The 14,509-nt window shown below is 44.3% G+C and overlaps 1 pseudogene; it reads right to left on the bottom strand.

The window, feature by feature from the left end:
* Positions 1-690: 690 nt before the first annotated feature.
* LOC146056585 (3-hydroxyacyl-CoA dehydrogenase type-2-like) lies at positions 691-13,524 on the bottom strand (annotated as a pseudogene).
* Positions 13,525-14,509: the final 985 nt, after the last annotated feature.

Here is a 14,509-nt window from a genome sequence, read left to right as displayed (position 1 = left end):
TTAGATTACCCTCGATGAGATTTTTCATATGCAATTGTGTCTCATTGCATGCCCCCCTCTCCCAATCACACAGACCCTGCCCCAACCACTGCACTCTCTGCCCCCCATCACACACTCCCTGCTACCCATTAAACACCCCCTACCTCAGCCACCCCACTCTGTTAGCCCATGGTAACATGATTCCACAGCCATGTTAATATTGCAAAGTGGGCAGTATGGATGGGTGTAATGGTTAGCATTACTGCCTCACAGCACTGAGGTCATGGGTTCAATTCCAACCATGGCTCTAACTGTGCGGTGTTTGTATATTCTCCCGCACCTGTGTGGGTTTCTTCTGGGTAATCCGGTTTCCTACCACAATCCCTTAACCCTAGAATGTCTGTATGTGTGCGTACATGTGGTAGGGAATATAGATTGTAAGCTCCACTGGGGCAGGGACTGATGTGATTGTTCAAATATTCTCTGTAAAAGCGCTGCCGAATATGTGTGCGCTATATAAGAAACTGTAAATAAAATTGTTAAAAAGAAAAAAAAAAATGCACCTTTGTTATCTGATGTATTTCCATAGTTTATTTGTTTCCATTGGTGTTATGTATCACATGACGTTCCTTATGCATTTCCACCCACACTAAATGAACACTTGTTATGTTCAATGAGAAGAACAAAATGAATCAAAGAGCAGAAGCATCCGATAATCAGAAAACTAATTTTATCCTACAAACCGCATAAACAGAATTAGGTCAAAATCACAGTTCCAGAAAATCTGGCTGGCCTTCCACATCTTCTAGAATAATCTAGTGATAGATTTCTGGGTACATTCCTGGCATCAATGCCACAATAGCCTTACAACTCCTTGTGTAACCCGGTAGCAATGCTTTAAGACGTGGACGGAAGGTTTGGTGGTTCCCCGTAAGATTCTAACTTTCTTAAGGCTGCATACGAAGGGCACCGTCCAGACGAATGACTTCTGCATTCAACATGGGGTTTTCTACAATGGTTTGTACCAGGTGGGCATACTCTTCAGGGTGGCCCAGTCGGCTGGGGAAAGGTACTTGCTTGGCCAGGAATTCTCTTGCCTTCTCAGGGAGCCCAAGGAGGAGAGGGGTTGCGAACAAGCCTGGAAAGACAGAATATTCGGTGACATTTTGCAGTGTTCCGGAGCACAGAAAAATCTTACACAAAAAAAAAAAAAAGTGTTTTCCAATATTGGTCCCCAAGGCTCACTAGCTGTCTAGGTTTTTGCAATATTCATACTTGAGAACAGATGTTTAAATATAAAAATTGAAGGTACTAAATAAGCCAACGGTGTTCAAGCAAAGTGCATACACACCAAGCGATTTCCCCCTGCCCAGTGATTTCTCCAGGGCGTGGACAGCTTTCCATAGTCGGACGCTATTGAAAGATGTCCACCCTGTCTCATCTGCTGGTAATACCAGCAGATGAGTGGCGCGGCTGGCGATGATGCCAGAGCGCGCATCACCACTCTCCCGTACACACTAGGCCGCTTTGGAGCGGAAAGCAGCTGGTACAACAAACTGAGCTGCTTTAAACTCAAAATCACCCAGTGTGTATGGGGCTTTAGCGGGGGGGACCAGACTCCATAACGCCTCACAAGAAAAAAGGGTCATTATTAATAATTTAAACCTTTCCTAGAGTAAGAACAGCACAACGAAAAAAGTCACTCATATCTAGTATTGACTAAGGAGGAAGTGTACAACAGGGAGACAGCACACGGCACCAAGGTAAACTTGCAATGCTGCTCGCAGTGAAAACTCAGTCACGGAGATAGCGGGGAGTGTCTGCAAAAAGAAGGCGATCTTATATGCATACAAAAAATGGCGACATCACAACTCCCATGTATATTCTTGAACAGCCATGAAGGCACAATGGGACCACTCGCACTCAGTTGCCGAGCATGTTGTGATGGCTTTGGTGGACATTTGTTCGCTTGTAGGCGGCTGCCTCACAGTTTGCTGCTGCTTTGTTAGCACTGCAAACACATCTGTATCAGGCTTCCTCAGCTGTAACAGTCTCACAGAGAGCATCAGTCACAGACACAACATAGGCAGCCATTTTGTGTGGTAATGCATTCTATTTCACAAAAACTCTAATCAGAATTTATAGTTTGTAGTGAATTTCCTGGCTGCAATTGCATAAAGAGTTGCTTAAGAAATAAAATGGCTGCTGACACTTTATGTAAACTACTTATATCTGTATAATTGGGACCCTCTTTCTTTACTACAGGTGTCCCATATGAATAAGTTTAGGGGGGGGAATCACAAGGATGCCTGGCAAACGTAACTTTATTGCCAGCAATAAATGACCTCAATGAAGAGTCCCCCAACTACTATCCATGTAGGGCTGGTCATAGATGTATGACTAGGCATCATTCCCAAGAACATTAGTGCTGGACACAAAATGGCTGCCTTCACTATGTGTAGGCATCAGGTAGTATAAACAAATGGTTCCCTAGTGCAAGGATGGGGAACCTTTGGCTCCCAGTTGTTGCTGAAGTAAACATCCCAGCATGCTCTGCTACAGTTTTGCTTTTTGACAATGCTCAATAGTTGCACGGCATACTTGTATGTGTAGTTTAACAACAGTTGAAGGCCAATGGTTTCCCTTCCCTGCCCTAGCAGGTCACATTTATGCAAGTAAAACAGATATAAAAAGGAAAGTACCAGGAGCGATTGTCACGACTCTGATGCCAAGTGGAGCCAGATCTCGAGCGATAGGGAGGGTCATTCCTACAATTCCCCCTTTGGAGGCAGAGTAGGCCGCCTGTCCAACCTGCAACAGTACACAATGTGACCAATACAGCAAAGCTCATGTGACACATTACAAATAACCAGAAGTAGGCAATTTCATATACATATAAAATAAACCATGCTGGGGAATCACACTACACCAGAGAGGAGCACGGTGCCGTTGGACCTCAGGATCTCCACCTGCTTCCTTGTGCAATCACCAGTTACACATTTATCTTACATCACATGTGTTCAACCTGTGGCCCTCCAGATGTTGTAGAACTACATGTCCCAGCATGCACTGACAGTTTTGGTATGCTCTCATAGGAAAAAAATGTGGCAATGCATGTTGGAACATGTAGTTTCACAACATCTGGGGGGCCACAGGTTGAAGACCCATGTCTTACATGTTCTTAGCTGAACACAAGAATTAGAGGGGGAGAGGGACAGATTACTGTGCTACCCAGAACTTAACAATTGTGTAGGAACAAAAACAGCAGCATGGACGATGTAATGGTTAGTATTACTGCCTCACAGCACTGGGGGTTGGTTCCCACGTTACATCTGCCCCACCTACAGTGCAGCATGGTTTTGTCCATTTGAAAAAAAAAAAAAAAAGTGCTTTGTTTGCTAAAGAGTCCAAAGGAGAAAACACAATACACACAGGGCCCAATTCCAGCTTGAATACATGGTCAATGTCCACAAGACTGAGCAATTAATGGTAGACTGTACATGCACCGCGGTAGAGTTGCTATGCCGCTCTCGCTGAGAATTTCAGCGCAGTTATTGACAGGAAGGCATTGTTTAAGGTAGGAAACAGGGAATGTCGGCAAGCAGAAAGGCGTGTCAAGCCAGTTTCCATAATCAGATGAGATCATGTACATAGAGAAACACGCCTCCAGTGTCTCTATTGGCGCGTCCACTCTTCATGATCAGACACTCATTTCGGAAGTTTATGGGCCTGATTCAAAGTTGATCGCTGTTGTGCGAATTTGCAATCCGTTTGATCATGGAATGACATTCACGTGCACAAATCGTAGTGCGCATGCGCAAATAGCAAACTGGATTGACAGGAAGCTGGCGTTTGGGGGGTGGTAACCGAATTTTTTTTTTTAACCGAGTGTCCAAAAAGAAAAATGCAGGCCTGCCCAGGCGTTTTAAGGGAGGATGTGTGACGCCAGTGCGTGCTTCGGTCTGCCTGTCGCAGAACTGTAGAAGGGTCAGACTTACTCACATGTACACAGACTGGAACTCACAGATTTGCGCAGGTTTTCTGTCTGTCTCGGCGGCGGCTATCTAGTTGCAGTCATCTGCAACTTTGCAGATGAGCGACCAGGTCTGAATTAGGCCCTATGTTTTTGCACCAAAGCTGAGTATATGTATGCAGTTGCCATGGCGCTGGTGGATGTGATGTGAGCGTTTGCCTCACTTCACTTGACATGATTAGCAAGTCCAAAGTCCACAAAAAATAAATACATTGCAGCTGTGTACGCATGTGCACACAAATCACTATCACAATCTGCACAAGGAATAGTTTGCAGATGTAAAAGGTTAAAGAGTCCGCATCTGTGTACGGGATACAGCCGCTAGGTTGACACTATAAAAGGTCAACATACATTAGGTCGTCCACTAACAGTTGACAGGTCTTAGGTCTACGCAAGCATTAGGTCGACAATGGGAGAGTCTACATGAGTTTTTCACTTTTTTTTTTAGCCGACTTGTGCCGACAGGCGGTATTTCATACCCGACCATCCACTAGGGCGTGGAAGGGGAATATAATAGGATCCGAAGCATGGCAAGTGCAGCGAGCCATGTGAAGGGACGCGGTACACTGATATGGGGTTCATGTAGACTTACGCCGAATTGCGGAACAAAACAAAAAAAACGTGAAAAACTCATGTCGACCTTTTGACTGTCGACCAAATGTACCAATTGTATTGACTTTCCGACCCAGGTCTACCTATTTCATGTGTCGACCTTACCCCTATGTACACAACCGAAAGCGATTACAAGCAACTGGAATCATAAGCACCGGTATCTCCTGATATAAGGATGAATGGGCATCACTGGTTGGTAGTGAGGTGTCTGCAACTAGTATAAGTGTCCCCTGACCATGTATACAAAGCTGCAGCCTATTTAGAGGTTTCAGGAGGATCTCCCACATGAAGGAATGGGTTGGGGCAGATGCAAAGGAATGTAATGATGCCGCTGTCACAAGCTGAAGGCTGCAGAGATGTCATGGTCGCTGAATTCAGGGGGATAGTCGCATGGATTTCTTCTAGCTGGAATTGCCACCGCTCTAGGTCAACTCAGAGACAGACCCTCCATTTACTGTAGGAGGAATGTATACAACACACAAATACATACTGATGACACAATACATCTTTCTCATACTCCAAAATTTTAGGTCATTACATAAAAAGAAGCGCCTGACCTGTCCATCAAAGGCAGCGATGCTGGCTGTATTAATGATGACTCCTTTCTGTCCATCAACATCTGGCTCATTCTTCACCATCTCTGCTGTCGCTAGACGAATAACATTAAAAGTTCCGGCAATGTTCACCTAAGAGAACAGCAAATAAAATATAACTCAACACCGTTTATCGGGTCCGGTATGATATGCCGGCGGTCGGAATACCGACGCAGCAATGCCGACAAGGCTCGGCACACTATTTTATTCTCCCTCTATGGGGGTCGTGGACAAAGTGCCGGCATTGCAGCGTCGATATTTCGACCGCCGGCATATTGACCGCATCCCCTTTTATCTTACCACCAAAAACAAGTACTAATGTAATTTAATCGCTAAATTATCCAAGTTGATGTTTGATGCTGCAGCGTATATTGGCCTTGATACAGACTGTATTCATTCACAGGGGGACCTTGCGCATGTTAACCGCATACCATGTGCAGTGGTCCGATAATCGGCCGCCCTGCGATCGGGTCTGAATCAGGCCCATTATTTGTTCACACTCAAAATGATTGAAAACTGTAGAAATTCTTCCAAAATACAGGTTTTAATACAATAGCTTATACAAACAGAGAAAATAGAAAATCAAGTTCTAATATCGTTTAAACCTACATTTATGACCCTCTGGAAATCTTCCAAACTGTGTGGCCTCTGTTTGCTTTTGTTGTAGGTTTTTATAGCTACGGCAATCCCAGCGCAGTTCACCACAATATTCGCTCCTCCAAACTTGGAACGGGCCACCTCCAACGCATTTGTCACATCGGACTCTGAGGTCACCTACATTCAATTACCGGCAGAAAGCAAATCACACAACAGATTAATATTGACGCAAAAAAAATAAAAAATATTAAAAACATTTATGTATAAAAAGAGGTTGCATGTTTTTATTTAAAAGTGGAAGCAGGCAAACTTTGTTTGTTGTTAAAGTCAAACATGGTCCTTTAAAAGATTTAATACAGTATGGCCACCAGCTTCACAAGTACACCTTAGGTGAGACATATCTATATTACAGATGAGCAGGTTTGATTTCCTGGAACCAAACCCACCCGAACTCAGGACTTCCGGAGCAGATCCGAGTGCCGGCACGTTGTCCTTCCAGACTCGGAATTGGGAATGAAACAAAACATCATCTTAGTGGAGTCAGATCTCAGAGTTTGGGTCTATAAAGTTGTCTTCTGACTGATCCAGTCAATGTCTGCTATGTGAGACAATGGCCGTCTTAGGCAACCAGTGGCCCATTAAAATGGGAACAGCTGCTGATTGGATGTGACAGACAGGAGTGTAGAGAGACAAGTTGGGGACCTGTCAAACTGTCTGAATGGTCATCGGCCACTGTAGCCCTGTAAATGTGCAGAACTGGATGGTCTGGGCTGCTCTGCCCTTTCTCAACCTGACCCTGTATCAGCATCTTGCAGAGAGAAAAAAGTGATTTTCCACTAAGGAGAGGTAAGCGGGATTATTTGGGCTGAAAAATAAAAATCAGACAGGTAGTGTTTAATTGGGACTTTCTCCTGAGGAAGCTGAGTCACCATAGCCCAGAGTAATGCATTAACATTGTACCTGGACTCCTGTTACTGAAATGGACTTTGCCATTCACCTAGGAACATTCTGAATACCAGTGGATCTTTCCCATTCATCTACAAATTTGGGTACTTATGTAGTATCTGGGCGCCAGATTTAGAAATCGGATTGGATCGCATGCGACCAAATCGGATTAAGTTAAGGCATACAATCAGATGCGATGCGATGACCCGATTTTTCCATAGGAATCAATGTTAAAATGGAATGAGTCCATTTTAACATGGAATTCAATGGGAAAAGGGGTCCTTTTCATACCCCTACTATCCAAGTGGGCATGGAGTTGGATATAAACCTGTGGCGAGCGTAGCGAGCCACCGAGCCCGAAGTGTGGCGAGCCCCGCGAGGGGACACAGAATACCGTCCGCTCGCCTCGCTACGCTCGCCACAGGTTTGTATCCAACTCCATGCCCACTTGGATAGTAGGGGTATGAAAAGGACCCCTTTTTCCCCATTGAATTCCATGTTAAAATGGACTCAGTTAATTTTAACATTGAATCCTATGGAAAAATCGGGTCATCGCATCTGATTGTATGCCTTAACTTAATATTCAAGTGGGTTTTGGATGATACTGCTTGCGCACTATTTGAACTCTCTCACTCTGCTGCCCTCTGCTGACCAAAAATTTAAGAGCAACACTGACTCTTATGTAATGCAGCAAAGGATTTTTATGGTCTGCAGAGTACTGGCGCAAGGGTGTTTGAGCTGATATGTTTAAAAAGAATCTGGACCCGTGAAGGGAATATAATGACCAGAAAATTTTATTGTACACACAATTAAAAACAATTTAAAAAACAATAAAAAGTGCAAGTGCCAATTTTTTACAAAAGTGCAAATGCAATACATATACAGTGAATGTATACACAAAAAACGGGGACAGATAGGGTATGGATCTCACCAAACAAAGGTGGTGCGGTGGGCTTGGTGCTTAGCAGTTGGTGGCCCCGGGGAAGCAGCTGGGTGCACCACCGCACAGGCTTGATCAATACCAGGTATCAGATGGAAAGTCTCCCGTCACTGTATTAGCATCCCGCGTAACATGTTTCGGAGATAACTCCTTCTTCAGACGTGGTATGGTGAGATCCATACCCTATCTGTCCCCGTTTTTTGTGTATACATTCACTGTATATGTATTGCATTTGCACTTTTGTAAAAAATTGGCACTTGCACTTTTTATTGTTTTTTAAATTGTTTTTAATTGTGTGTACAATAAAATTTTCTGGTCATTATATTCCCTTCACGGGTCCAGATTCTTTTTAAACATATCAGCTCAAACACCCTTGCGCCAGTACTCTGCAGACCATAAAAATCCTTTGATGCCTTAACTTAAGGCATTCAATCAAAAAATCGGGCACCCAGATACTACATAAGTACCCAAATTTGTTTGCTGCACGGACTGTTTGGACAGTCTCATATGGAATCGAGGAAGAAATACCAATACACGTGGTCTAGATCGTGCTTGCATTTATACCTTCTCACATATATGCCTTTTCTTTACCATATAAAGCCCAATGTATATAAACTAGCACTGGTTTCACTGCTTCTCGGATTTGAGAGATGATTAATATCACGGTGGGTGGGATACTGGCAGTCAGAATCCCGATGCCAGCGTTCCAGCTAACAGCCGGTGTCTGAATCCCAACTGCTGGAATATCCTGATAGGAAGTGTGCAAGGGGGGGGGGGGGGGGGGTTAGCGTTCGGCCGGGTGAAGGGGTGCAGTGGTTGGAAGATTTAGGCACTTTCCTCGGATTATAAAGGGACTGTTTGTTAGTTTTTTCATAGACTGTTCATTATCAATAGTTAAAAATCACAATGAAAACATTAGGAAACATACAAAACATTAATTGAAATACCCCAATAGAATAACATAGGCCATGATGGGGGGAGAATAGCAAGAAAAAGACTCCTAAAACACTTATCCTTGTAAACCTTAAGGGTCCCATACCCTACTCGACTTCTGTGGGGGAACTCGCACTGAATTCCCCTTGAGCAGCTGGGAGCCTGCGGTACTACTACAAGAGATTTATCACGAGATCCCAGTTTCCTGCCGCGAAGAGAGGGGCAGACCTGGCGGCAGGAATGCAAGTACGTATCTCCACCTCCACTGCACACGGGACTGCCAGAATTGGATGAAATCGGACCCAAATTGCATATAGGCCTTAAGACCAGGGCTATTTTTCAGCAGGCTCCAGCAGGAACTGAGGCCCTTATTCTAGTTCACTCTTTCTGACAAAATATTTCTTAGATGGACAAAACCATGTGCACTGCAGGTGGGCAGGTGTTACTTGTGCAGAGATAATTAGATTTGGGTGGGGTTTTATACCTGCCTCACCTGCAGTGCACATGGTTTGTCCATCTAAGAAATATTTTGTCAGAAAGAGTGAACTAGAATAAGGGCCTCAGTTCCTGCTGGAGCCTGCTGAAACATAGCCCTGCTTAAGACTATACAAAATCGTAATAAACTGATGACCCTTAGTACGATCATCCCATGTAATCAAAATTGAAAGTAATGTGACAGTACAAAAACCATCAGGTGGTTTCAAAAACTTGTAAGATTTTAATCAAAATAAAAGTTGCATAAGCCTAGACTTAACAGTTTCTAGGAAGGGAGAGGCCGAAGCCCGTTTGCTAAGTAGGACTTTTTTGTCCAGTTAATAGTGTGATAATACACCTAAATTACTGACCCACAGCTCAAGTTAATGGGTATGGAATGAATTTCCTTCTATTTTGTCGCAATCATGATGCAAGAAATATCAGGAGTCCGATTCTTAAAGAAGTATTTTTATTGAATAAAAAAACCTCACCCACATTAGACAGCAAAAAGGACACTCTCTGGGCAAGTATCAAAGACAGAATACCTGATGCATTGTCCCCAGAACTTGAATATATAAAAAGGCATAACATTTTAATATTAACCTCCCCATAATTATATCATGATATTTCCTAATATGGATAAAATACATATATGGTCATATCTTTATAACTTTCAGAACAGTGCTTTTTGAGACAAATAATATATGTCAATGGAGTTGGCAACATCTCATTGAGATGTCCTTGCAATTCTAAGAAACAAAATGGTATGTGTAGGGGTTAATGGCCAGTTGGAGATAGTTCCTGGGTTGGGGACCATTTTTTGGAAGGCTGGCAGTCCATTCTGGGAATTACTTGGCCTAATAGCAATATCAGCAAACAAGTGATTGAGATTTTAGATTATGCAAGTGTCAGGTCACATCTGTTCTAAAGGAAGTTAATCGTTAATATAGTCAGCTAGTCACAGAACATAAGTATATAGGGCAGGGCCGGCCCTAGGCATAGGCAGGCTAGGCAATTGCCTAGGGCAGCAGCCTATGCCTAGGGGCAGCATTGCGTTAAGCTGGGGCTGGGAGACATACCGCAGGTCACACTCGTACTGTACGGTAGTGGCTCACGCGCCGCAGCAGCCGCCCCCCCCCGTCCGCTGCCCGCCGCCCGCTGCCCTCGCAATGATGTCGGGCGCAGCTTAATGTTTTCACATCGGCCCGGCCAGCCGCGGCGCACCCCCACGTGACACACGCGGTGACGCAGGCGGCTCAGTGCTCGCCCTCACATCCCACACTCTGTCCCACCTCCTCCAGCCGCCGCGGCGCGTGCTGGGAGTAGTGGAGGAGGGACAGCGACAGTGAGCCACGCAGCAGCAAATGGAGTGTATGGTGGCAGGTGAAACGCCACCATCATCAGCGCCTGTGCCTTGCCCCTGTGATTCTTCCAGCCAGCCAGTGTAACTGTGAGTCTTGAGTCTGGGGACTTGATCTTGATACCTACACTAATATATATATATATTGCGTTTAGCACCTGTTTCTTTAACAATAAAAATGTCATAAACCAGCATGTTATTTTTTGTGTGTAAACACTAAATTTTGTGGTGGTATCATCTGCTAGGGGGCATCAAAAAATTTTTTGCCTAGGGCACCAAATTGGATAAGGCCGGCTCTGATATAGGGGTAGATTTATTAAGCTTGGGGAAGTGCTAAAGTGTCTGGTCTTGATCACCGGCCAATCAGCTCCTACCTGTCATTTTTCAAACTAAGCCTGTAACTTCACAATTAAAAGATGATTGGCCGGTGATAAAGTACCAGCCATATTATCACTTCACCGAGCTTAATAAATCTGCCCCATAGTGCATTATCTGCATACATATAGGAATATTCGTCCAAAGCTATAACTACCCGAATAAATAATAGTTTTGACACTGTTTACAGCATAAACAAACTTATAAAATGGAGTTAATATACCTTACGTTTTTCCCCAAAACTTTCGTATCCTTTTGCAGGACTGAAATGATGGAAAAAGTCGCATTAAGGCAGTTACAAGAGCCAGACTTACCAGCACCAACTTACTTCTACGGGGGCTTGGGAAATACATGCTCAATTAACACTATTCAGATGAACCTCTTGAAGCCACAAACACAAAAATTGCAACGATGACCATTCCTAGCGTTTACCAGGAGAGCTGTCCTTTGCTACTTATTTAATGCATATAGCTTTACTAAATGCTGCAAGTGACTAATTGCATCGAGCGCAAAATGCAACGCTTAAACCACCCTGTCCTTGCGGGGACCATGCATTAAGCATTGTATTTGTAATGAGATCTTGGCAGTGTTAGTGAATAAGATCACGTTGCTGGATCGCTTTCATTGGGCAGATATATGAAGCCGCCCTGATTTTAGCTTTTTTCTTTAAAAATAAATAAATCCAAAACAAGAACATTATTCCAAATTCAAGACCTGGAGCTCGGTGCACATCTCTAGTTTATTTATACCTACATCAGTCGGAGCAAATGCACATTTCTCTCCAAGAGACTGCGCTACGCTGCTCCCGTCAGTGCTTGGTAAATCAAGGATGACAAACTAACCGCTCCACTGTGGCCCGACCAAGACCCGAGGCTCCCCCAGTGACAATTCCGACCAGGCCCTGGAACAACAGCACTTTCATTGTAGAAAGAATTACAGGAATACAATAAATACATTAAAACAATATATACATGGCCTAAAGCATAATTCATGAGGATGCAGCTACCAATTTACAGGGACCTTACCGATTGGTTTACTGCACTATGGAGGAAATTACATTTTTGCCGTCTAAATTTTCCTCCATTGATTGCAAGCATAACTGAATCATTTTTTTTCTCCCCAAGGGGCCAGGACACGGAGTATAGTTTACTCCCGACACCCGTAAAGCCCAAGGTTCTGATTGGCCCATAGGCCAATCAGTCAAACTAAAAAGATGATCATCGATAGGTAAAACCATCATCCATTGCATAGTATGCCACCATCAATGGCTGTTTGCACTATTGCAGCGATGGCCATCCCTACTGATGTCCGTGTCAGTCCTGGGTTCTAGGGCCCGTTGCTTAAGAAGCTGCTTGGAGATTGCATAGGACATGAATCAGATTTAAAGACGAGTCACAGGGAGCTAAAAGGAGGAATTGCTCAGGTGTCCTGCGGTTATACTGTCCACACTAGCTCCTTAGGAGAACATAATGACAGGTAAGCAGTGACGGTTATGGTGTTCACATTAGGGCATTTTTAACTCTACACCCTGGTAGGGGTGCCGGACGGGGTCAAAACACCGAAAGCCGGGTTCCCGATGGCTGTCGGCTATTTTCCCTCGTGGGGGTCCACGACCCCCATAGAGGGTGACTAGAATGCGTAGAGAGCCACCGTGCACGCAGCTAGCTCGCAAGGGGCTTAGTTGCGTTCACCTATATCACACCCCCCTGGTAGAAAGTCTGTTCTGTGGAAGCAGAGGAGACTAGCACAGATTGTATTGTTTTCATCTGGGGCACAATGTGTTTACATTTTGTGTTCCATGGGAGACATTGGGGAACAATGATCATTTTTTTTTTTATGTAGGTACCAATGTGATATTAGTTTTCATGTGCGGGCCAATGTATTTATATTTGATACCTGTGAGGACTGTGTGATTATTATTTTTCATATGGGGACCAATGGGTTTGTTTATTTATCCTGTGGGGAGCCAATGTGTTTTTGCAGGTGGGGGTCTGATTGTGTACCTTGGTAAATTTTAAATTCTTCTTTGGTGTGCAGAGTTAAAAAATCACTGCTATACAGACTTCAAACAGGTTAATGGTTAACAATCGATGGTCACCCTTGGTGCAGCTGGTGATCATCGATGGTTGTTGTGGAAGCATATCGACGGCTGGGTCCTGGTGCCCAGCTGTATACAAAGGCAGCGTGGGAGAGGGAGCCCCAGATATAACCAATGCTGCTGACCCTGCTATGATACAGTCACCACCAGTCTGCCACTGGAGGGAATCTGCAGGAAGACTCCCCCCCCCCCCACACACACACACACACTGCCAGCCATTGGGCAGAAGCTTGGATGAAAGAGTGAATGGTGCAGGGGGCTACTTGCTTTTCCGTGGGAGCTGCAGCACATTCTGTATATACCTCCCACGGTACTGGTCACATGGTCCTCTTCCCTAGCCACTCACCTTCAGGCTTCTCAAGTTCGCCATGTTTCCACAAGGAGATCCCTGACAGATGAACCAGCAGCCAATCTATTGCATAGAAGATAAGAAGTTAGCTAATCAGAGAAAAGCAAACATCATTTTAAGCTAACTTTAAAACTAATGAAAACAATTATTACATCTGCAGTTATCCAAAAGCTAAATGGCTGGGTGAAAAAAGCAATGCAGCGCAGTCTTAAAGGGACCATCACTGCTTGCCAGTAGTATGAAAGGTATTGTGCTGACACAATCACACACCAGGACTATGCACGGTTTGTGTACAGAATGCCAGACCCTGATACAGACTGGGACTCTCGTACAGAACAGCAGCACTTCCAGTAAACCCTCCCCAAGTAGAAAAGCATCACTTCCAGTCCCCCCTCCAGAAGACCAGCAGTACTTCAGTAACCAAACCCCCAGGCCTGTTATTACATCTTATTTGTAGCATGATTATACAAGTGTACACAAAAGACCCCCACCCCCTTCCACATAGTAACCTGCTAGGAGTTAAATGTCCTCCCCCCTGCTTACCTCCCCATGAGCCTGATATTCTGAAAGCCTCTTTCATCCAAGGTACTGGGACCCACATCACTGGAGCAGCGGCAGGAGCAGACACTCTGACCCTACTTCCGCAGGAGCAGCGAGATGACCGGGAGCGGAGCTCAGTGTACTGTATGCAGGGCTGCCAAGAGAAATCCTGGGCCCCGGTACAACAACTTCCCAGGGCCCCCATGGGGGGAAGGGGGGGGGGGGTGGTGAAACTGCATGTTGGGGGCGTGTTTAGCACATAAGAAGAACCCACTCACAGGAGCATGGCACACCTCCCAGTAGCTGGGTCATAAGTATTCCCTATTAGAATGACACAACAGCCCCATAAAAGCTGCATTGTTAGCTGGATATATTTTGATGTTATAATGAAACAGACAAAAATTAAAGTGTAACAACTTTATTTTACACGTTTTATATAAATAACATTTAAATAAATAAAATGCAATTTTGGTTAGTAAAGAAATAGTAACATATTTTGGCCTAACAAAAGCAAATTTTAGACATAACTATCCAAACAGTTTGGTTGAGATAACTCCGTTCTACAATAAATACACCATTTCAAAACCAAGTTTACGTGTATGACCTGCATGAACACATTATAGTGGTAAAGAAAATCAAGTTACAAATTAAATTCCAAAACTGCCATTACATCTGACAGGG

The sequence above is a fragment of the Crinia signifera genome, unplaced genomic scaffold (assembly GCF_055691185.1).
Source record: "Crinia signifera unplaced genomic scaffold, ASM5569118v1 HAP2_SCAFFOLD_83, whole genome shotgun sequence".
Taxonomy (NCBI): Eukaryota; Metazoa; Chordata; class Amphibia; order Anura; family Myobatrachidae; genus Crinia; species Crinia signifera.
Note: the sequence above shows the minus strand (reverse complement) of the source record. Positions and strands in the feature narration are given on the sequence as shown.